At 52.5% G+C, this 23540-nt stretch overlaps 2 protein-coding genes across 5 annotated transcripts in view; one reads left to right on the top strand and one right to left on the bottom strand.

Moving 5' to 3' along the window:
* The window catches only part of LOC122543175 (phytanoyl-CoA hydroxylase-interacting protein-like), a 52996-nt gene extending 52549 nt beyond the window's left edge, over positions 1–447 (bottom strand). Inside the window, exon 1 of one of the 2 annotated variants that reach the window (XM_043681597.2) lies at positions 31–447. The gene's annotated coding sequence lies outside the window, so the exon portion shown is untranslated. The remainder of the gene's footprint in view (positions 1–30) is intronic. The other variant, XM_043681596.2, reaches the window with a different exon arrangement.
* Positions 1–23540, top strand: part of polr3d (polymerase (RNA) III (DNA directed) polypeptide D) — a 93977-nt gene that overhangs the window by 45617 nt on the left and 24820 nt on the right. Inside the window, exon 1 of one of the 3 annotated variants that reach the window (XM_087984398.1) lies at positions 17231–17399. The exons of 1 other annotated variant lie outside the window; for it this stretch is intronic. The gene's annotated coding sequence lies outside the window, so the exon portion shown is untranslated. Of the gene's footprint in view, positions 1–17230; positions 17426–23540 lie in introns of those variants that run through there. One more of the 3 variants, XM_087984397.1, reaches the window with a different exon arrangement.

Below are 23540 nucleotides of genomic sequence, written 5' to 3'. Positions count from 1 at the left end.
TTGTGAACGGAGATTCGGCTGTGCACCCACCTGAAACTGCGGCTTTTCCGTTCTTCAATGTCGCTTAACGTCAAGTTGCAAGCCTGCGGTTTGTAGTGAGGAGGGAGGGAGGTTTTCTTTGAAGGGGGGTGGGATGGGGGGAGAGGGAGGGAGCTAGCTTGCAGTGGCTGAGTTTATTCCAGCTGCATTTTTTTTTTGTTTAGACAAATTCTTCCCCTTCTTCTGCCTTCGCCTCAGACGCTGCTCTGTTCTCGGTGGAGCTGCCTCCCAGCAACAGCTGATCTTACGTCAAATCGCTGCATAATCCCCACATTCGTGCAGTCTCCAGAGAGTGTTGAACCCTCCAGAAACACACCCCTCTTTTTAAAGGGGACACTCCCCTCCAGCGCCTGCAGCTCGGTGCGCGCAGGCTGAGAGGGGTGTGGGGTTGGGGGAGATCGCGAGGGTTAGCAGCTCACCTGATTACACAATCGGACCGTTCGGCCCATCAAGCCCGTACTAGGTCTCTAGGCCCACTTCCCTTCTCCCCCTTCATCTCCTGTAGTCCTGCCAACCTCATAACTCCAGAAAATTGAAAGGCAATTCAGATCATTTCAGATCTGAACCGCTCGCTGTCTAAAAGACATCTTTCCTCATGAGGCTGTTCCGTCAATCACTTCAAATTTGTGTCTTCGGTCATGGATTCTTCCACCAATGGGAACAGTTTCTCCCTGTGTATTCTGCCCAGATTGTCCTTATGGGTTTGAACACCTTGATCAAATCTCCTCTTCTCCAGTTTCTCCCAGTCAATCCAGGTAAAACCTGGAACCATTCTCATGCATCTTATAAAGTGCCTCCAAATCCTTCCTAAAGTACAAGCATGCAGAATTGGACACATTATGCCAGGGGACATCCAACCAGTGTTTTTTTATAAAGGTTCACCTCAGCTTTTGTACTCTCTGCTGCTCCTTACAAAGCCCGAGACTGTGTAAATCCTTATTAACCATTTCTTAATCTGCCCTGATACCTTGACAGTTTAGGAGGCACTTTCATTGAATGACTGAGGAGAAATTCTCTTCACTTGAGGGTACTTCCAGAAAAGGTGATCCCCTGAATGCAAACTAAAGCCAGCAGATTAAATGAAGAATTTAGGTTGAGTTGAAAATGTGGAACATGCTGTCTCAAGCAGCAGACAACAGTGAAACATGAGAGAAGTGGGCATGATATGTGCGTCATGGAGAATGTAGCCTTGGGATGTGCATCAAGTTGGAAAGATGTTGCTTAGAGTAGGAGGAGGTGCATGTCCCACTGAAAAGAGAAGTCCCCTTTGTTAATCGATCTTTGTGTTTGACCAGGTCATATTACAGCATTGTTGTTGACACTGGCGTGTCCTTTATTTGGCTTTTCCAGACCTATTTTCTTCTGAGTTATTGAACAAGACCACATAGTATCCATCATGAACCAAATAAAAAACACAAATCAACAAGGTCATTGGAACATAATCCTTATAATTCGAAAACGAGAATCAAAGATTCGGGTTGTGGGCAGTATCGTGGTAACATCTATGAATCAGTAATCTATAGGCACAGGTTAATCTTCCTCAGAATCACAAAGGTCTTACAGCACAGAGGAGGTCATTCAGAACCCATCATGCCAGCACCAACTCTTCAGATATGTATTATTACCCAATGCTAATCTTCCTCTACTCCCACAGACCAAGGACTCAATTGAACCTGCCTCCACTGCACTTCCAGACAGTGCATTCCATACCCTAACTACTCACTGAGTGAATTTTTTTTCCATAATACCCTTGTTTCCTTTGCAAAAAAAATCTGTAACCTCCTATGCCATCTTGCTCCTTTTACGAATAGGAACAATTTCTTCCCGTCTACTGTATCTAGCCTGCTCATGACAAACCTCTACCAAATCTCCTCCCAGCTTTCTTCTTTCCAAGGAGGACAGTCCGAACTTCTTCAATTTATCCTTCGAACTAAAGTTTCTTATCTCTGGAACTATTCTTGTAAATAGATCTGTACCCTCTCCAATGTGTTTATATCCTTCCTGTAATGTGGTGCCCAGAGCAGTACACAGTACTCCAACTGAGGTCTAAAAAAGTGTCTTGTACAAGTTCAGCATCACCTCCTTGTTAACGGGTTTTGAGAATATTTGTAGCTCAGGTTGAGGTTCTGGATGTAGGTTTGCTTGCTGAGCTGGAAGATTCATTTTCAGACGTTTCGTCACCATCCTCGGTAACATCTTCATTGAGCCTCCGGACGAAGCACTGCTGATGATTCCTGCTTTCTATTTATATGTTTGGGTTTCTTTGGGTTGGTGATGTCATTTCCTGTCGTGGTCATTTCCATCACCACAGGAAATGACATCACCAACCCAAAGAAACCCAAACATATAAATGGAAAGCAGGAATCACCAGCAGTGCTTCGTCCGGAGACTCATTGAAGATGTTCCCTAGTATGGTGATGAAACGTCTGAAAATGAATCTTCCAGCTCAGCAAGCAAACGGACATCCGTCACCACCTTGTCCTTATGTTCTGTGGTCCTATAAATAAGAAGGATAAGTCAAGGGTACCATATGCTTCACTTACTGCTCTCCACTTGTCCTGTCATCCTTAATGATCTATGCGCAAGTGCACCCAAAGAAATGGGTTCAAATCACACAATGACAGCTGGTGGTATTTAATTCAATTCATAAAATCTGGAATTGACAGCAGATTCCAGTGATGGTGGCCGTGACAACGATCATCAATTGTTGTAAAAACCCATCTAGTTTACTAATGTCCTTCAGGGAAGGATCTTTGCCATCCTTACCTGGTCTGGTCTCCATTTGACTCCAGACCCACAGCAATGTGGTTAATGTCCTGTATGCCTGCTGAAATGGCTGAGCAAGCCTCAAAGTTCAAGGGCAATTCAGGATGTATAACATATCTTGACCTTGGCATTGATATTCACAACTGTGGAAGAACATCCTTCCTTAAAATCTGATTTACCACACATATACAAAGTTCAGGTGAGAGCACATCTGGATACAGTGTGCAGTGCTGACACTTCTCCCTGAGGAAGAAGGGCTGCAGCACAAACTTACCAAATTTCACCAGAGCTGGAATGGTTACATTAAAAGGAGAGATCACATAAATAGAATTGGATTTCCAATATGTTGAGCTGATTTAGGTGAGGTTTTTAGGTTCTTGACAGGAATTGACAGTGTGAGTAGTGCAAGATTGAACTACTGGTAGGGAAGTGTCGGGACAGAAAAGGCTTAAAAGCAGAATCCTGTCCCCATTCAAGAGTAGAGTTACAAAACATGTATTGACACAAAATGTTGCAGGATTTTGAAACTCTAACAAAAAAAGGAGATGCAAGCTAAATTAATAATAAAATAATGTGAAGTTTGCACATTTTCCCCGTGTCTGTGTGGGTTTCCTCTGGGTGGTCCGATTTCCTCCAATAGTCCAAAGATGTGCAGGTTAAGTGGATTGGCCATACTAAATTACCCTACAGTGTCCAGAGATGTGCAGACCTGGTGGATTAGCCATGGGAAATGCAGGGATTGGGGGGGGGGGGGATGCTGGGTGGGGTGCTCTTCGGAGGGTCAATGTGGACAATCATATTTAGTGGATAACAGGTTTGAGGGACTGAATGGCCTCTTGTTCTGATATTCCTCCCCGAGCTCAACACAGGATTGGAACTTGGGACCGCTCAGTGAGACACAGGACAGTGCAGTGAGGAACAGCTTGATCACCGTGGCAAGGAGAGATGATTGCAAGCTGTTGCAATGCCAAAAGAGCTGACAATGCCAATCTTCATTGAGCACATGCCTGGATTACAGCCGGTGGTTTCTGGTTAACCATTCCAGCCCTGTAATTACTCCAGGTTGCTCATGTAAGCATCTCCACCTCTCCTGATTTCAAATATATTGTGCAGCATTATTATTTTAGTTTCCACTTTGCCTCTTCTAATTTTAGCATTCTGCCTGTGCTGCACAGCTCACATTCTGAGCATGGATCTCTCTTTGAAACAGATGGCATTCTCTCTTAATTTGTAATTCTCCTTTTTCCTCTATTAGTCGCAAATTATGAGTCATTTAGCATACATGTCACGTGAAAAAGTGACATGATTGAAAGCACCACCAAAGCCCAGAATGTAAAGGGAAGTTGACTGTTTAAAGACAGGAGCTGTTTTGCAAGCACACCATTGGAAGTTGTTGGAAAAGAGCACAGCCTACTGTTGCATGACAGAAGTGTAGTGGCATGTTAAACTCATGGGATTGCATAGTCTCCAGCTGTGATAGTTAGACACCAAAAGTAAAGTTTCATATATTTCATTTTTCACAGGCATCGCTAAGTGCAGCACAGCCATGAAGTACTTTTGAAATATAGTCCCTGAGGAACTGGTAAGCACAACAGCTAATTTGCACATGCCAAGTTCCCTCACACAGCAATGTGATGATAGTCAGATAATCTGTTTTTCGTGATGTTGGTTAAAGGATAACCACTGGCCAGGTCTCTGGGGATAGATCTACTACTGTTCTCCAAAATAGTCCATGGAATCCTTTGAATCCAGGACAGAAGGGACAGAGAGTAAAAAAAGAATAAACTCTCTCATCCAAATGATCAGTGCCTCGGACAATGCAGCACTTCATTGTTATTTCACAAGGGTGCTATAGGAAAGATGTTGTGAAACTTGAAAGGGTTCAGAAAAGATTTATAAGGATGTTGCCAGGGTTGGATGTTTTGCGCTATAGGGAGAGGCTGAACAGGCTGGGGCTGTTTACCCTCAAGTGTCAGAAGTTGAGGGATGACCTTATGGAGTTTTATAAAATCATGAGAGGTATAGATGGAGTTGATGGTAGTTGTCTTTTCCCTAACAGGGGGAATTTCAAGCCTAAGGAGCACATTTTTAAGGTGAGAGGGGAGAGCTTTAACAAAGACAGAAGAGGCAAACGTTTTACTCTGTTCACGTGTGGAATGACCTTCCTGAGGAAGTGGTGGGTGCAGATACAATTACAATGAAAGACATTTGAGTGGATGCGTGAATAGGAAGGGTTTGGAGGGATATAGGACAGGAGCAGGCAGTTAGGACTGGTTTAATTTGGGATTATGTTTGGCATGGACTGGTTGAACTAAAGGGAGTGTTTCCATGCTCTATGATTCTATGACTATGAGGGGCATGGATAGACTGAAGGTCTTTTCTCCAGGGTAGGTTTAAGATGAGAGGGAAAGGATTTAAAAAGGACCTGAGGGCCAACCTTTTCAGGCAGAGGATAGTGCGTGTGTGGAATGAGCTGCCAGAGGAAGTGGTGGAGACTGATAGAATTATAACATTTGAAAGGCATCTGGATAGGTGTATGAATGGAAAGGGTTGAGAGGAACATAGGCAAATGGAACTAGATTAATTTAGGATATCTGTTCAGTATGAACGACTTGAAGCGAGGGGTCTGTTTCTGTGCTGTACATCTCTATGACTCTGTGAGTATCAGGCTTGATTTTGTTTTGTGTGGTGAAGCCTAGAGTGGGACTTGAACCCAAAGTCTGTGACTCAGAGAAAGACTGCTAACAATTGAGCTACAGTTGAAGCAGTAAATTAAAATACATTTCCTCAAGGGAACGTATTTGACACAGAGTGGGCAGAAGACCTGTTTGAATGACCAAATCTGTTTCCTTCGATAGGATTCTCACATAGAGTCACAATATTGTGCTTTCTTGCAATGAGATTATGACTGAAGGCATATTTTAATCATGTTGGGAATTCCCAGTTGATTGGGAAGGAAGAGATGGCACTTGCAACTGGTTAGAAATGAAAAGAGGAAAATGCATGGAGGACAGTTTAAGGTGGTGCAAAGGAGAATTGAAATATTGTGAAAAGAAGAGATTTATTGCTGAAGCTTCTTATTCCTGCACTCATCAGGCCAAATGCATGAAAATCAAATTTCAAGTGCTGCCAATCAGAGTCAACTTGACAACCGATCAGCACCCTTTCCTCCTGTAGAGTAAATTGTTGCTAGAGTTTGAAATTTGGCATTCTTGCATTTGTCCTAATGAGTGGAAGATGGAAAAACCTCAGCAACATGTCCCTCTTTTCAGCAATTTTCAAAGAATTGCAATCCGTTGTCTCCTATCACTTGGGATGGGTGCAATCCTCCACTTTTGACTACGTGTAAGTGTCAATTAGGTGTGAGTCCCTGGTTTACTATTGCCAGCTGAAAATCAAGTTCCTTCTACCTGCCATTGACTGCTGCAGATAAAACACAGGCATCGATTCTGGAGCCTGGCAACAGTAAACTAGATCAGAGACAGAAAATGCACCAGCAACTTGTGATTTATAGTTTGTGGCAGTCACTGAGCAAATGGGAAACACTCACCAAGCAGGTCCCATGATTAAGGAGCCTGTGTTAAGGAAAAAAATGTCAGGAGCTGGAGATGGATTGTGGCAGCCAGTGGAGCCAAAACACAACACTGAGCAAACTGATGAATACAATATGATTCCAAAAGTGATAGCAAGGAGTAAAGGAATGGATCAGTCAATGCCAAAACTGTAGTCAGTGATAAATTATGTAGCTATTTGCTGTGATTCTGCTCCAGAAATACTTCAAGTGTGTGATGTCGGCTGAAGACAATATCCTCACAGTCTTGGCTCACCAGTAAAGAATAGCCATTTAGATGATATGTTGAAAACAGTGCATAGGATTTCAGATCCACAGAATTGTTGCAGCTCAGGAAGAGGCCACTTGGCCCATCAGTTCACCACTGATTCTCTGAATGAGCAACTCAGTAATGCCATTCTCCTGTCCTCTCCCCATACCACTGCAAATCCTTCCTTTTCTGGTACCAGTCTAATTCCTTTGTGAATGCCTCGTTCAAACCTGCCTGCACCACACCCTCAGGCAGTGCATTCCAGACCCTAACCACTCGCTGCATGCAAGTCTCTCTCCAAGTCATGTTTTTGTTTCTTTTGCCAATTGCTTTAAATCTGTGCCCTCTTGTTCTCAATCATTTTACGCAGATGGAAACAGTTCTCCCCTGTCCAGACTCCTTAGGATTTTTAATTCCTCCATAAAATTGCCTTAGTCTTCTTTTTGCCAAGGAAACCTGTTTGAACTACTCGAGTCCATCTTCGTAGCTGAAGTCCCTCATCCCTGGAACCATTCTCATGAACCTTTACCACAATTCTCACCGAACAAAAAATTAATGCTTGCATCAAAGAACATTTATAGACAAGAAAAGGTTAATGTTTATATGACAGCTCGGTGAATCACTCCACATATGGAACAAATGCAATGCAGTCATTAGGATTTTGGGAAAATGTGATGTCAGTAAATGAAAAATTCACACTCTGCTGAATTTGGAAATTCGGAGGAGTGCAAAGGAAGTGGCTATAGTCTCTTGTATTCTGGTACTTTCAAATTTGGTCTGTGGTTCGTGAGAGTATTTGGAGCTGGACGGTACTGTGGTAAGGTACTGAAAGGGACAAATTGGAGCAGACAGAAAAGATGCTTTTCCAAGTATGATATAAAACCATGGGGATGTTGATGGGCAGCAGACAAAGACTACTTCTGGTCAGTCACAATGCCAAAACATATTCCAACCAGATTAAATTGGTGCGCAATGAAGTTTATTTTTACCAGGAATATAAGCTTATTCATCAAATTTGTTGACTGACATTACATAACCGTTCAAATGCTGTAAAGTTCATTATAATCCATTTCAGTATCACTGGAAAAAGGACACATTTCATCAAAGGTGGCTTTGTCTTGCTTTCCTCAATACAATTCACAAGAATGTCACAAAGAAGGGGAATTTGAAGACCGTGCTGTTTGGTTATCAAGTGGACTGTGATTGGTAGATTACCAATCAGAATACAGAAAATGATGATGACTGATAACTAACTGCCAAGCTTTGTTTAAGTTTAAACCAGGCAGGTTGATTCTGATTGGTTAGGGTATTGCCCTGAGGAAAAAAACAATGACTGCAGATGCTGGAAACCAGATTCTGGATCAGTGGTGCTGGAAGAGCACAGCAATTCAGGCAGCATCCGAGGACAGGCAAAATCGACGTTTCGGGCAAAAGCCCTTCATCAGGAATAAAGGCAGAGAGCCTGAAGCGTGGAGAGATAAGCTAGAGGAGGGTGGAGGTGGGGAGAGAGTGGCATAGAGTACAATAGGTCAGTGGGGAAGGAGATGAAGGTGATAGGTCAAGGAGGAGAGGGTGGAGTGGATAGGTGGAAAAGGAGCTGGGCAGGTCGGACAAGTCCGGACAGGTCAGGGGATCGAGTTGCTGGAGGTTAGAAGATAGGATGAGGTGGGGGAAGGGGAAATGAGGAAACTGTTGAAATCCACATTGATGCCCTGGGGTTGAAGTGTTCCGAGGCGGAAGATGATGCGTTCTTCCTCCAGGCGTCTGGTGGTGAGGGAGTGGCGGTGGAGGAGGCCCAGCACCTCCATATCCTCGGCAGAGTGGGAGGGGGAGTTGAAATGTTGAGCCACTGGGCGATTTGGTTGATTGGTGCGGGTGTCTCGGAGATGTTCCCTAAAGCGCTCTGCTAGGAGGCGCTCAGTCTCCCCAATGTAGAGGAGACCGCATCGGGAGCAACGGATACAATAGATGATATTAGTGGATATGCAGGTAAAACTTTGATGGATGTGGATAGCTCCTTTGGGGCCTTGGATAGAGGTGAGGGAGGAGGTGTGGGCGCAGGTTTTACAGTTCCTGCGGTGGCAGGGGAAAGTGCCAGGATGGGAGGTGGGTCGTAGGGGGGCGTGGACCTGACCAGGTAGTCACGGAGGGAACGGTCTTTGCGGAAGGCGGAGAGGGGTGGGGAGGGAAATATATCCCTGGTGGTGGGGTCTGTTTGGAGGTGGCGGAAATGTCGGCGGATGATTTGGTTTATGCGAAGGTTGGTAGGGTGGAAGGTGAGCACCAGGGGCGTTCTGTCCTTGTTGCAGTTGGAGGGGTTGGGTCTGAGGGCGGAGGTGCGGGATATGGATGAGATGCGTTGGAGGGCATCTTTAACCACGTGGGAAGGGAAATTGCGGTCTCTAAAGAAGGAGGCCATCTGGTGTGTTCTATGGTGGAACCGCTCCTCCTGGGAGCAGATACGGCGGAGGCGGAGGAATTGGGAATACGGGATGGCATTTTTGCAAGAGGTAGGGTGGGAAGAGGTGTAATCCAGGTAGCTGTGGGAGTCGGTGGGTTTGTAGAAGATGTCAGTGTCAAGTCGGTCATCACTGATGGAGATGGAGAGGTCCAGGAAGGGGAGGAAGGTGTCAGAGATGGTCCAGGTAAATTTAAGGTCAGGGTGGAATGTGTTGGTGAAGTTGATGAATTGCTCAACCTCATTGCGGGAGCACGAGGTGGCGCCAATGCAGTCATCAATGTAGCGGAGGAAGAGGTGGGGAGTGGTGCCGGTGTAATTACGGAAGATCAACTGCTCTACGTAGCCAACAAAGAGACAGGCATAGCTGAGGCCCATACGTGTGCCCATGGCTACCCCTTTGGTCTGGAGGAAGTGGGAGGATTCAAAGGAGAAATTGTTAAGGGTGAGGACCAGTTCGGCCAAACGAATGAGAGTGTCGGTGGAGGGGTACTGTTGGGAACGTCTGGAGAGGAAAAAACGGAGGGCTTGGAAGCCCTGGTCATGGCGGATGGAGATGTAGAGGGATTGGATATCCATGGTGAAGATGAGGCGTTGGGGGCCGGGGAAACGGAAGTCTTGGAGGAGGTGGAGGGCGTTGGTGGTGTCTCGAACGTATGTGGGGAGTTCCTGGACTAGGGGGGATAGGACAGTGTCGAGGTAGGTAGAGATGAGTTCAGTTGGGCAGGAGCATGCTGAGACAATGGGTCGGCCAGGGTGGTCAGGCTTATGGATCTTGGGAAGGAGGTAGAACCGGGCAGTGTGGGGTTCCCGGACTATGAGGTTGGAAGCTGTGGGTGGGAGATCTCCTGAGGTGATGAGGTTCTGTATGGTCTGGGAGATGATGGTTTGGTGATGGGGGGTGGAGTCATGGTCAAGGGGGCGGTAGGAAGAGGTGTCCTCGAGTTGGCGTTTGGCTTCAGCGATGTAGAGGTCAGTGCGCCAGACTACCACTGCGCTCCCTTTGTCCGCTGGCTTGATGGTGAGGTCAGGATTGGAGCAGAGGGATTGGAGGGCTGCGCGTTGTGAGGGTGAGAGGTTGGAGTGGGGGAGGGGGGTCGACAGGTTGAGGCAGTTAATGTCCCGGCGGCAGTTGGAAATGAAGAGGTCGAGGGCAGGTAATAGGCCAGCGCGGGGTGTCCAGGTGGATGCAGTGTGTTGGAGGTGGGCGAAGGGGTCCTCAGAAGGTGGGCGGGAGTCCTGATTGTGAAAGTAAGCTCGGAGGCGGAGGCGACGGAAGAATTGTTCGATGTCACGGCGTGTATTAAATTCATTGATGCGTGGACGGAGGGGGACGAAGGTGAGTCCTTTGCTGAGGACTGATCGTTCGTCCTCAGTGAGGGGGAGGTCTGGGGGGATGGTGAAAACTCGGCAGGGCTGGGAGCTGGGAGCTGGTCTGGGTGCAGAGCTGGGAGTGGGGTCGGAGCCATTTCAATGTCACGGCGTGTAGTTAAATGTTTTTATTCACTCAAGGGACCTGGGCATTGTTGGCTGGCCAGCATTTGTTGCCCATCCCTCCTTGCCCTTGAGAAGGTGGTGATGAGCTGTCTTCTTGAATCGCTGCAGTCAACATGCTGCAGGTTGACCTACACAGCCCCTCAGGGAGGGAATTCCAGGATTTTGAGCGAACAACACTGAAGGAATGGCTGATGTATTTCCAAGTCAGGATGATGAGTGAGTTGAGGGGAACTTGGAAGTGTGGTGTTCCGGTGTATCTGCTGCCCTTGTTCTTCGGGATGGAAGTGGTCATGGGTTTGGAAGGTGCTGTCAAATTTGGATTTATGGTGAATTTCTACTGTGCATTTTGTAGATAGTACATTCTGCTACTCCTGAGCATCAGTGGTGGAGGGAGGGGATGTTTGTGGATGTGATGCCAGTCAAGTAGGTTGCTTTGTGCGGGATGTTGTCAAGTTTTTTAAGTGTTGTTGGAGCTACACCCATCCAAGCAAGATTCCATACTTCAGCCTTGTCAATAGTGGATAGGCTTTGGGAGTCAGGAGATGAGTTACTTGCTGCAATATTCCCAGGCTTAGACTTACTTTTATAGTCACTGTGTTTATGAGTCCAGTTGAGATTCTGGTCAATAGCAATCTCAACGATATTGACAGTGGGAAATTCAGTGATGGTAACACCATTAAATATCAATGGGCAGTTGTTCGATCCTTTCTTATTGGAGAGAGTCATTGCTTGGCATTTGTGTAGTGCAAAGATCACTTACCATTTGTCAGCCCAAGCCTAGTTATTGTCCAGATCTTGTTGCATTCGAAGATGGACCGTTTCAGTATCTAAGGAGTCATGAATTGTGCTGAACATTGTGCAATCGTTGGCAAACATCCCCCTTCTGACCTAATGATGGAGGGAAGGTCAGTGATGAAGCAGCTGAAGCAGCTGGGCCTAGGACACTACCCTGAGGAACTCCTGCGGAGATGTCCTGGAGCTGAGATGACCAATCTCCAAAAGCCACAAAAATCATCCTATGTACCAGCTATGACTCCAAGTGGACATTTGCCCCTTGATACCCATTGATTCCAGTTTTGATCAGGGTCCTTAGTACCACACTTGATTGAATACAGCCTTGATGTTCAGGGCTGTCACTCTCTCCTCCCCTCTGGAATTCAGCTGTTTTGTCCATGATGGAATCAAGGCTGTAATGAGGTCAGGAGCTGAGTGGCCCTAGCGGAACGCAAACTGGGCATCACTGAGCAGGTTATTGCTGAGCAGATGCTGCTCGATAACACTGTTGGTAACACCTTCCATCACTAAACTAATGATTAAGGGGTAGAGTCTTGGTGTAATAACTGGCTGGGTTGGATTTGGTCTGCTTCTCGTGTACAAGACATTCGGGAAAAATTTCCACATTGTCGAGTAGACGCCAGTGTTGTAACTGTACCAGAAGAGCTTAGCTTGGGGATTGGAGCACTTACCTTAAGTACTATTGCCAGAATGTTGTCAGGTATCCAGTACCCCCAGCTGTTTCTTGATATCATGTGGAGGGAATCGATTTGGCCAAAGACTGTCATCTGAGATGCTGGATGCTGAGATGGATCGTCCACTTGGTGCTTCTAGCTGACGATTGCTTCAGTCTTAACTGGGGTTTGTCTATCCCTATTTTGTTCAGCTGAAACAGGTGCAGTGTATGTTCTTTCAAAACAGGTATGGCGTATGAGGTGCTTCACTCCACTTGCAATTACAGGTTATATTTATAATACATATTTACACTTATATCAGATGTTTCATGGAGCATGCAGTTCAGGAGTTTGAGTCACTCAGTGTTCTACAACAGGTTAACCTTCATGGTCCTTCTTCCGTGTACCTTTGCAGCTGCTGCCCCAAGCTTTAGCGTATCTTCAGCCCATGATCCTGGCTCTTGAAATATATCACTTGTCTGCAACACTAGGTCATGGACAGGTCTTTATACTGGAACAACAGTAAGTGTTGGCCTGACCAAAGATGTTTCAGTGATGCTCTTCTCGCACCAGTTGATGTTTTACTTCAGGCTGGGAACAGCCATAGAGCACAGAGTCCTGTGTCACAGAGCTGTTCGCTATGAACCTCACCCTTTAAATAAGACACTGCTTCTCTTTCTTGGCTTTTTTACTTTGCAAAGGCATATGCCAGAAGGAGATGGGTGACAGTTTCACAGCCAGCTCAAGCGAAGGGAGGGGACTTTTCACTACCAGCCAAGATACCAGAGTTTGTATCTGCTCAGAAAATCATCCCACAGAATCCATTGCCCTGCACACAACTGCAATTTATAGCACAGCTGGTATCAAGAAAACCCCAAAACAAATACTACCTTGTATGAGCATGATGTGAAATGAAAGCGTTCTTACAGTGGCACTTGCATTTCAGGATCCCTTTTGGGAACATTGCATTACTAAAATAATTCCCAGTCGATAGGTTGTGTGAATTTCTTTTTAACGATATGTTGGCTTTTTAATTATTCAATTAAATAAATACAAGCAATCTTCGATTTTGGAATCTAAACCATTGCAGAATAATACTTTAGGAAATTGGGCCTCATCTGCTTACCTTCACCCTGTCTGTGGGCGTTTGCATTTATGTGTCTCGTTACAATCGCAAATCTCTGGGGGTCTCCATCACAACATACTTGAATTGTGAAACACATCTTTTGAATCCCACTTTAAATCTTGTTCACAGCTCCAAGACTAAAAGCTAACAACAACTGCAAAAGCAAACTACAAAGAGCATTTTTATCACTTTGATTGTGTCTTATGAACCAAACAGTCTGAATACAAGGAATTGCTTTGAAGTCCAGCCAAACTGTATTGGTGAACACAGCAGCTGTGTTATACACCACTCTTGGTCCCACAAGCTGCAATTAAATGAATAGTCATGCATTTATATATCTGTTCATCCATCTTTTCACCTGTCAGTATTTGGGAAATCAAAACTAGATTCTGATCCCATTGTCATCATATTCTTTCAACCTCTTGCTGTTTTTTTTTAAATGACACATTCTTCCCCATTTCCTTTAAATATGCAATGCATTTTATGTTAGTTGTTTCTCAGATGGTTCTCACTTATCTCTGAGTCATAGGGTTGTGAGTTTCGATCATATACCATGATGTGAGAATGAAAGTCAAGGCAGCCACTCCAGTGCAGTTTTTGGGGAGTGCTGCACTCTCAGATTAATGTCTCAAATGACAGATGAGACATTCAAACTGAGGCCTGAGTTGCTACCCACTTTGGTGCATGTGAAAGATCCCAAGCCACTATTTCTAATAATAGACCTATTATCTATGTGACCTGGCTATGTTTATCCCTCAGCTGACATTACAAAAGAAATTGATGGTTGTGATCACATTTCTGTTTGTGAAAGTTTGATGTGTGCGAATTGGCTGTTGAGTTTGTATAATGCAACTGGGATTACTCTTCAAAAAAGTACCTTACTCGTACTTGAGGACATACTGCAATTATGAAAGATGCTGTATAAGTTCCAAATCATTTTTAAAAATTGATGAACTTCGAATGAAGCTACCTTATTTGTCTATCTTTTTTGTAGTCCTTTAATTGACTTGTTTCTGCCATCCATAGCATTGATGATGTGTTTTCACATTTTCATTTTTAAGTGTGTGGCAGTGGCAGCAACCACAGCAGTGGAATAGCGAAGTAAATAGGAGTCGTACACCAAGAAGTTGCTAAACTGGGAAGGTGTGTTGAATAAGAGTCTTGCACAAGTTGCTAAATGGGTTGTGAGAACAATGATAGGAACATAGGAACAGGAGGAGGCCATTCAGCCCCTCAACCCTGTTCCATCATTCAATGAGATCATGGATGATCTGTGGCCTAATTCAATGGCTTAATACCTTTGGTCACTTTCCCATAATATCTTTGCCTAACAAAAAATTACATCATAATTAAAATTAACAACTGATCCTGTATCCTTGCCTTTTGTGGAAGAGAGTTCCAAACATATACACCCTTTGAGTGTAGTAGTACTTCCTAACATCTCTCTTACCTCTGGCCCTAATTCTCAGGCCATGGCCCCCTAGTTCGAGAATCCCCAAACAGTGAAAATAGTTATCTTTACCCTGCCTCTTCTTTGTATCATCTTAAAAACTTCGATCAGGTCACACGTTAACCTTCTGAATTCAAGAGAAAACAGGTTTAATTTGTATAATCTTTCGTCATAACCCTGAAATCCAAGTCTCATTCTTGTTAATCTGTGTTAAGGCTTTTCCTCGAATGTGATGCCCAAGTCTGCTCACAGTACTCCAGGTTGAAGATAACCAGAATTTTGTCTAACTTAAGTTCTGCATCCTTGAACTTAAGTCCTCTGGATAGAAAGGCCATTAGATTTCTTGATTATTTTCTGTAACTGCTCATAAATTTTAAAGATCTCTGCACTTGAACCCCAAGTCTCTTCGGACACACACTGTATTTTGACCATCCAGAAAGTACCCTGATCTACTCTTTTCTAGAACCAGAATTACCTTAATCATCTGTCATGAGTCCATTCCGAATCCCCCGATAAGCTGAAAATTTTCAAGGTGTTCAGGTACCATATCCTTGATTGCAGACTCCAACAATTCCCCACCACAAATATTACGCAAACTGGTCTGTAATTCCCTATAATTTCGCCCTTCATGAAAAGCAGAGTGACATGTGCAACTTTCCAATGCAAAGGACTGAGTTGCGTATCTAGGGAACTGTGAAAGATTAAAGTTATGATGTCTATAATGTATTTCTTTTAACACCTTTGGATGGAAACCGTCAGCTCCTGGGGATTTATCATTCATCAATTTCCTCAATGATAAATTTATGTTAATTTTATTCAGTTTCTGTTCCCGATAAACAGTTAATTTCCTTGGATTTCCAGCAAGCTATCTTCCTTTGGCGAGAAAGTGAGGTCTGCAGATGCTGGAGATCAGAGCTGGAAATGTGTTGCTGGAAAAGCGCAGCAGGACAAGCAGCATCCAGGGAACAGGAGAATCGACGTTTCGGGCATAAGCCCTTCTTCAGGCTTATGCCCGAAACGTCGATTCTCCTGTTCCCTGGATGCTGCCTGACCTGCTGCGCTTTTCCAGCAACACATTTCCAGCTATCTTCCTTTGGCACATACTGAGGTAAACCAGTTGTACAACATGTCTGCCATTTCCCTGTTGTCATTGATAATATTCCCATTTTCAGTCTTTAGTGGCTTCTGATCATCCAATTTCCCTTTATGTAACTACAACATTTTCTCTTATTGATTTTAATACTCTTAACTAATTTCCTTTTGTAATCCCTTTTTGCAGCTCTTCTCATTTGCTTTGTGGTCCATGGCTAGTCTTTGTATCTTTCCCATTCAACAGAATCTGTGTTTTAGTTTTGCATTTTTGTAAGGCCTTTATTTCAGTTTTTTCTCTCTTGTCCACTTTTCCTCTTCGGGGTCTAAAGTGGTTTTGTATTATGTTAAATGTTTCTTTAAACATTCTCTACTGTTCTTCAGTTGTTTTGCCCTTGAGCAGATTTTCCCCACTTTTTGTAGATACTCTCTGTCTCATCAGCCTTACCTAAATGTAAAGCTCTCAGAGCTGTTCATTCTTTGCTCTTTCAAATGTTACATTGAACTCAATTATGTTATGATCACTTTTGATAAATGTTTGTGCACAATTAGTTTACTATTTAAATCTGGCTCATTATTCATGACGAAGTCAAATATTGTTTGTACTCTTGTTGCATCCAGGTAAAAGTGTGAAACTAGGAAACTATCCCAGACACACTCTGGAGATTCACTACTTTTTTGACGAGTGCTTGGCTGCCTCTCCCAATTACTGTTAAAGTTAGAATCCTTTGTTAATACTACTCTGGCTTTACCATACACTTGCGGAATTCATGCTGAAACTTAGCGGGTGTGGCAATATCTGAGGGTCGAGTCATAGACTCCTTACAGCATGGAAGCAGGCCATTTGGCCCATCAAGTCCACATCGACCTTTCAAAAAGCATTCCACCCAGACCCACCCCCTACCCTATCCCTGTAGTCCTGCATATCCCATAGCGAATCCACCTAGCTTGCACATCCCTGGATAGTATGGTCAATTTGGTCAGTGGATTCGAAATGTTAACTCTGCTCCCTGCCCCACCGCCTCCAACAATAGTGCTGTGTTTCGCCAACAATTTCTGTTTTTGTTTCAAATCTCCAGCATCCACAGTTCTTTGTTTTGTTTTAGTGCCTAACTGCAACATTTATTACAATCAAACGCTTCAGAACTGATCGAGGGGTTCTGTACACATTTGCTACATGAAAATTGCATCAGATCAGTGGAATGCTGGCAGCTGAGCCCTAGAAGAAGGAGTTCTTGACGGAGGTCCAATGGATCCTACATATTTTTGACCCAGTAAGCCTCCCTTCTCAAAGATTGGTGATCAGGGTCTGTCACACACTTTCAGTTGGAGATCGCTTTTAACAAGTTCAATGCAGACCGACAGTGTTGATGCATGTCCTTTACATTCCCAACAGTTTTTGGCTGAGTTCCCCTCTTCCACCTGGGGAGAACTGGCAACATGACCATTGAGTTCCGCCCCGCTGCCAGGACCCCATCTTACTGCGGGGCAAAACGCGGGCCCTCACCGCGCAGGCGCACCGCTGCGTTTGCCCCGCACTAACATGGCGGCTCATAGCGGCCGCATTCGGACGTGAAGGTGGTGGTGAGGCGGCCGGAGGACCGAGAGGAGGGGGGAAAGTAAAGCAGAAAACAGACAACATTTCTGCTTCTGGGGGAGATCCCGACTGGACTGAGAGCTCGCCGAAGCCAGGGCCTGCTACCAGGTTCGAGCATTACTGACCTTTGCCAGGTAATTTAGGCCGAGTAACAGGGGAGAGCGTTAGGCCGGGGGGGGGGTGGGGGTGAAGGAGGGAGGGGTGAAGGAGGGAGGGGGGGAGGGGTGAAGGAGGGAGGGGGGGAGGGGTGAAGGAGGGAGGGGGGGAGGGGTGAAGGAGGGAGGGGGGGAGGGGTGAAGGAGGGAGGGGGGGAGGGGTGAAGGAGGGAGGGGGGGAGGGGTGAAGGAGGGAGGGGGGGGGGTGAAGGAGGGAGGGGGGGGGGGTGAAGGAGGGAGGGGGTGGGGGTGAAGGAGGGGGGTGGGGGTGAAGGAGGGAGGGGGTGGTGAAGGGGGTGGGGGTGAAGGAGGGAGGGGGTGGTGAAGGGGGTGGGGGTGAAGGAGGGGGGTGGGGGTGAAGGAGGGGGGTGGGGGTGAAGGAGGGAGGGGGGGGTGAAGGAGGGGGGTGGGGGTGAAGGGGGTGGTGGTGAAGGGGGGGGTGGGGTGGGGTGAAGGAGGAGGGGGGGTGGAGGGGGGGTGGAGGGGGGGTGGAGGGGGGGTGAAGGAGGAGGGGGGGTGAGGAGGAGGGGGGGTGAAGGAGGGGGGGGTGAAGGGGGTGGGGGTGAAGGAGGGGGGTGGGGGTGAAGGAGGGGGGTGGGGGTGAAGGGGGTGGTGGTGAAGGGGGGGGTGGGGTGGGGTGAAGGAGGAGGGGGGTGGAGGGGGGGTGAAGGAGGAGGGGGGGTGAAGGAGGGGGGGGGTGAAGGAGGAGGGGTGAAGGAGGGGGGGGGTGAAGGAGGGGGGGGTGAAGGAGGAGGGGGGGTGAAGGAGGGGTGAAGGAGGAGGGGGGTGAAGGGGGGGTGAAGGAGGAGGGGGGGTGAAGGGGGGTGAAGGGGGGGTGAAGGGGGGGTGAAGGAGGAGGGGGGGTGAAGGAGGAGGGGGGGTGAAGGGGGAGGGGGGGTGAAGGGGGGGGTGAAGGAGGAGGGGGGGTGAAGGAGGAGGGGGGGTGAAGGGGGGGGTGAAGGAGGAGGGGGGGGTGAAGGAGGAGGGGGGGTGAAGGAGGGGTGGAGGAGGGGGGTGAAGGAGGGGTGAAGGAGGAGGGGGGTGAAGGGGGGGTGAAGGAGGAGGGGGGGTGAAGGGGGGGGTGAAGGAGGGGGGGAGTGAGGGGGGTGAAGGAGGAGGGGGGGTGAAGGGGGGGGTGAAGGAGGGGGGGAGTGAAGGGGGGTGAAGGAGGGGGGGAGTGAAGGGGGTGAAGGAGGGGGGGAGTGAAGGGGGGGTGAAGGAAGGGGGGGTGAAGGAGGGGGGGAGTGAAGGGGGGGGTGAAGGAGGGGGGAGTGAAGGGGGGGGTGAAGGAGGGGGGGAGTGAAGGGGGGGGTGAAGGAGGGGGGGAGTGAAGGGGGGGTGAAGGAGGGGGGGAGTGAAGGGGGGGTGAAGGAGGGGGGGAGTGAAGGGGGGGTGAAGGAGGGGGGGAGTGAAGGGGGGGTGAAGGAGGGGGGGGGTGAAGGAGGGGGGGAGTGAAGGGGGGGTGAAGGAGGGGGGGGGTGAAGGAGGGGGGGAGTGAAGGGGGGGTGAAGGAGGGGGGGGGTGAAGGAGGGGGGGTGAAGGAGGGGGGGGAGTGAAGGAGGGGTGAAGGAGGGGGGTGAAGGAGGGGGGGTGAAGGAGGGGGGGGAGGGGGGGTGAGGGAGGGGGGAGGGAGGGGGGGGAGGGGGGGTGAAGGAGGGGGGGGGAGGGGGGGTGAAGGGGGGGGGGGAGGGGGGTGAAGGAGGGGGAGGAGGGGGGGAGGGGGGGTGAAGGGAGGGGGAGGAGGGGGGAGGGGGGGTGAAGGGGGGGGGAGGGGGGGTGAAGGAGGGGGAGGAGGGGGGGGAGGGGGGGGAGGGGGGGTGAAGGAGGGGGGAGGGAGGGGGGGTGAAGGAGGAGGGGGGGTGAAGGAGGGGGGGGAGGGGGGGTGAAGGAGGGGGGGGGAGGGGGGGTGAAGGAGGGGGGGGAGGGGGGGGTGAAGGAGGGGGGGGGGAGGGGGGGTGAAGGAGGGGGGGGAGGGGGGGTGAAGGAGGAGGGGGGGTGAAGGAGGGGGGGGAGGGGGGGTGAAGGAGGGGGGGGGAGGGGGGGTGAAGGAGGAGGGGGGGTGAAGGAGGGGTGAAGGAGGAGGGGGGGTGAAGGGGGGGTGAAGGAGGAGGGGGGGAGGAGGGGGGTGAAGGGGGGGTGAAGGAGGAGGGGGGGAGGAGGGGGGTGAAGGGGGGGTGAAGGAGGAGGGGGGGAGAAGGGGGGTGAAGGAGGAGGGGGGTGAGGAGGAGGGGGGAGGAGGGGGGGTGAAGGGGGGGGTGAAGGAGGAGGGGGAGGAGGGGGGGTGAAGGAGGAGGGGGGTGAAGGAGGGGGGGAGTGAAGGGGGTGAAGGAGGGGGGGAGTGAAGGGGTGGTGAAGGAGGGGGGGGGTGAAGGAGGGGGGGAGTGAAGGGGGGGTGAAGGAGGGGGGAGTGAAGGGGGGGGTGAAGGAAGGGGGGGTGAAGGAGGGGGGAGTGAAGGGGGGGGGGAGTGAAGGGGGGGTGAAGGAGGGGGGGAGTGAAGGGGGGGTGAAGGAGGGGGGGGAGTGAAGGGGGGGTGAAGGAGGGGGGGAGTGAAGGGGGTGAAGGAGGGGGGGAGTGAAGGGGGGGTGAAGGGGGGGTGAAGGAGGGGGGGAGTGAAGGAGGGGGGGAGTGAAGGGGGGGTGAAGGAGGGGGGGAGGAGGGGGGGAGTGAAGGGGGGGTGAAGGGGGGGTGAAGGGGGGGTGAAGTGGGGGGTGAGTGAAGGGGGGGTGAAGGAGGGGGGGGAGGGGGGGTGAAGGGGGGAGGGGGGTGAAGGAGGGGGGGTGAAGGGGGGGGGGGGTGAAGGGGGGGGGGAGGGGGGGTGAAGGAGGGGGGGTGAAGGGGGGGGGGGAGGGGGGGTGAAGGGGGGGGGGTGAGGGGGGGGGGGGGGAGGGGGGGTGAAGGAGGGGGGGGGGGGGGGGTGAAGGGGGGGGGGGGTGAGGGGGGGGGTGAAGGGGGGGGGGGTGAGGGGGGGGGAGGGGGGGTGAAGGGGGGGGGGGTGAAGGGGGGGGGGGGTGAGGGGGGGGGGGGAGGGGGGTGAAGGGGGGGGGGGGGTGGAAGGGGGGGGGAAGGGGGGGGTGAAGGAGGGGGGGGGAGGGGGGGTGAAGGAGGGGGGGGGGGTGAAGAAGGGGGGGGGAGGAGGGGTGAAGGAGGGGGGGGAAGGGGGGGTGAAGGGGGGGGGAGGGGGGGGTGAAGGAGGGGGGGGAAGGAGGGGGGAGTGAAGGGGGGTGAAGGAGGGGGGAGTGAAGGGGGGGTGAAGGAGGGGGGGAGTGAAGGAGGGGGGGAGTGAAGGGGGGGTGAAGGAGGGGGGGAGTGAAGGGGGGGAGTGAAGGGGGGGTGAAGGAGGGGGGGAGTGAAGGGGGGGGTGAAGGAGGGGGGGGTGAAGTGGGGGGGTGAGTGAAGGGGGGGTGAAGGAGGGGGGGGAGGGGGGGTGAAGGAGGGGGGGGAGGGGGGGTGAAGGAGGGGGGGGAGGGGGGGGGTGAAGGAGGGGGGGAGTGAAGGGGGGGTGAAGGAGGGGGGGAGTGAAGGGGGGGTGAAGGAGGGGGGGGTGAAGGAGGGGGGGAGTGAAGGGGGGGTGAAGGAGGGGGGGGGTGAAGGAGGGGGGAGTGAAGGGGGAGTGAAGGAGGGTGAAGGAGGGGGGGTGAAGGAGGGGGGGTGAAGGAGGGGGGGGAGGGGGGGTGAGGGAGGGGGAGGGAGGGGGGGAGGGGGGGTGAAGGAGGGGGGGGAGGGGGGGTGAAGGGGGGGGGGGGGAGGGGGGGTGAAGGAGGGGGGGGAGGGGGGTGAAGGGGGGGGAGGGGGGTGAAGGAGGGGGAGGAGGGGGGGGAGGGGGGGTGAAGGAGGGGGGAGGGAGGGGGGTGAAGGAGGAGGGGGGTGAAGGAGGGGGGGGAGGGGGGGGAGGGGGGTGAAGGAGGGGGGGGGAGGGGGGGGGAGGGGGGGGGGAGGGGGGGTGAAGGAGGGGGGGGGAGGGGGGGTGAAGGAGGGGGGGGGAGGGGGGGTGAAGGAGGGGGGGGAGGGGGGGTGAAGGAGGGGTGAAGGAGGGGGGGGGGAGGGGGGGTGAAGGAGGAGGGGGGGAGGAGGGGGGTGAAGGGGGGTGAAGGAGGAGGGGGGGAGAAGGGGGGGTGAAGGAGGAGGGGGGGTGAAGGGGGGGTGAAGGGGGGGTGAAGGAGGAGGGGGGAGGAGGGGGGGGTGAAGGGGGGGTGAAGGAGGAGGGGGGAGGAGGGGGGGTGAAGGAGGAGGGGGGTGAAGGAGGGGGGGAGTGAAGGGGGTGAAGGAGGGGGGGAGTGAAGGGGTGGTGAAGGAGGGGGGGAGTGAAGGGGGGGTGAAGGAGGGGGGAGTGAAGGGGGGGGTGAAGGAGGGGGGGTGAAGGAGGGGGGGAGTGAAGGGGGGTGAAGGAGGGGGGGAGTGAAGGGGGGGTGAAGGAGGGGGGGAGTGAAGGGGGGTGAAGGAGGGGGGGAGTGAAGGGGGGGGTGAAGGGGGGGTGAAGGAGGGGGGGGAGTGAAGGGGGGGGTGAAGGAGGGGGGGGAGTGAAGGGGGGGGGTGAAGGAGGGGGGGAGGAGGGGGGAGTGAAGGGGGGGGGGGAGGAGGGGGGGGGTGAAGGGGGGGTGAGTGGGGGGTGAGTGAAGGGGGGGTGAAGGAGGGGGGGGAGGGGGGTGTGAAGGAGGGGGGGAGGGGGGGGAGGGGGGGGTGAAGGAGGGGGGGGGAGGGGGGGTGAAGGGGGGGGGGAGGGGGTGTGAAGAAGGGGGGGGGAGGGGGGGTGAAGAGAAGGGGGGGGGAGGGGGGGTGAAGAAGGGGGGGGGGAGGGGGGGTGAAGGAGGGGGGGGAGGGGGGGGTGAAGGAGGGGGGGGGAGGGGGGGTGAAGGGGGGGGAGGGGGGGTGAAGGAGGGGGGGGGAGGAGGGGGGGAGTGGAGGGGGGTGAAGGAGGGGGGGGAGTGAAGGAGGGGGGGGGTGAAGGGGGGGGGGGGAGTGAAGGGGGGGTGAAGGAGGGGGGAGTGAAGGGGGGGTGAAGGAGGGGGGGAGTGAAGGGGGGGTGAAGGGGGGGGGTGAAGGGGGGGGTGAAGGAGGGGGGGGGGTGAAGGGGGGGGTGAAGGAGGGGGGGAGTGAAGGGGGGGTGAAGGAGGGGGGAGTGAAGGGGGGGTGAAGGAGGGGGGTGAAGTGGGGGGTGAGTGAGGGGGGGTGAAGGAGGGGGGGGAGGGGGGGTGAAGGAGGGGGGGTGAAGGAGGGGGGGGAGGGGGGGTGAAGGGGGGGGGGGAGGGGGTGTGAAGGGGGGGGGGAGGGGGGGTGAAGGAGGGGAGGGGGGGTGAAGGGGGGGGAGGGGGGGGTGAGGGGGGGGGAGTGAGGTGGGGGGGAGGGGGGGTGAAGGGGGGGGGGAGGGGGGGTGAAGGAGGGGGGGGAGGGGGGGGGAGTGAAGGTGGGGGGGGAGGGGGGGTGGAGGGGGGGAGGGGGGGTGAAGGGGGGGGGAGGGGGGGTGGAGGGGGGGGAGGGGGGGTGAAGGGGGGGGGAGGGGGGGGGTGGGGGAGGGGGGGGGTGAAGGGGGGGGGTGAAGGAGGGGGGGGAGGGGGGGGGGAGTGAAGGGGGGGGAGGGGGGGTGAAGGGAGGGGGGAGGGGGGGGGGGTGAAGGGGGGGTGAAGGGGGGGGGGAGGGGGGTGAAGGGGGGGGGGAGGGGGGAGGAGGGGGGGGGAGGGGGGGTGAAGGAGGGGGGGGGAGGGGGGGTGAGTGGGGGTGAAGGAGGGGGGGGGGGAGGGGGAGGGGGGGTGAGGGGGGGGGAGGGGGGGAGGGGGGGTGAAGGGGGGGTGAAGGGGGAGGAGGGGGGGGGAGGGGGAGGGGGGGGGAAGGGGGGGGTGAGGAGGGGGGGGAGGGGGGGGTGAAGGAGGGGTGGGGGAGGGGGGGGTGGTGAAGGAGGGGGGGAGGGGGGGGTGATGGAGGGGGGGGGTGGAGGGGGGAGTGAAGGAGGGGGGTGAAGGTGGGGGGGTGAAGGGGGGGGTGAAGGAGGGGGGGAGTGATGGGGGGGTGATGGGGGGGGGGGGGTAGGGGGGGGGGGTGGTTGTGGGGGTGGGTGATGGGGGGGTGAAGGAGGGGGGTAGAGTGAGGGGGAGTGGGTGG

The sequence above is a fragment of the Chiloscyllium plagiosum genome, unplaced genomic scaffold (genome assembly GCF_037043375.1).
Source record: "Chiloscyllium plagiosum isolate Xiang-an unplaced genomic scaffold, Cpla_swu_hap1 HiC_scaffold_48, whole genome shotgun sequence".
Lineage (NCBI taxonomy): Eukaryota > Metazoa > Chordata > Chondrichthyes > Orectolobiformes > Hemiscylliidae > Chiloscyllium > Chiloscyllium plagiosum.
This window is presented reverse-complemented; position numbering and strand designations above follow the sequence as displayed.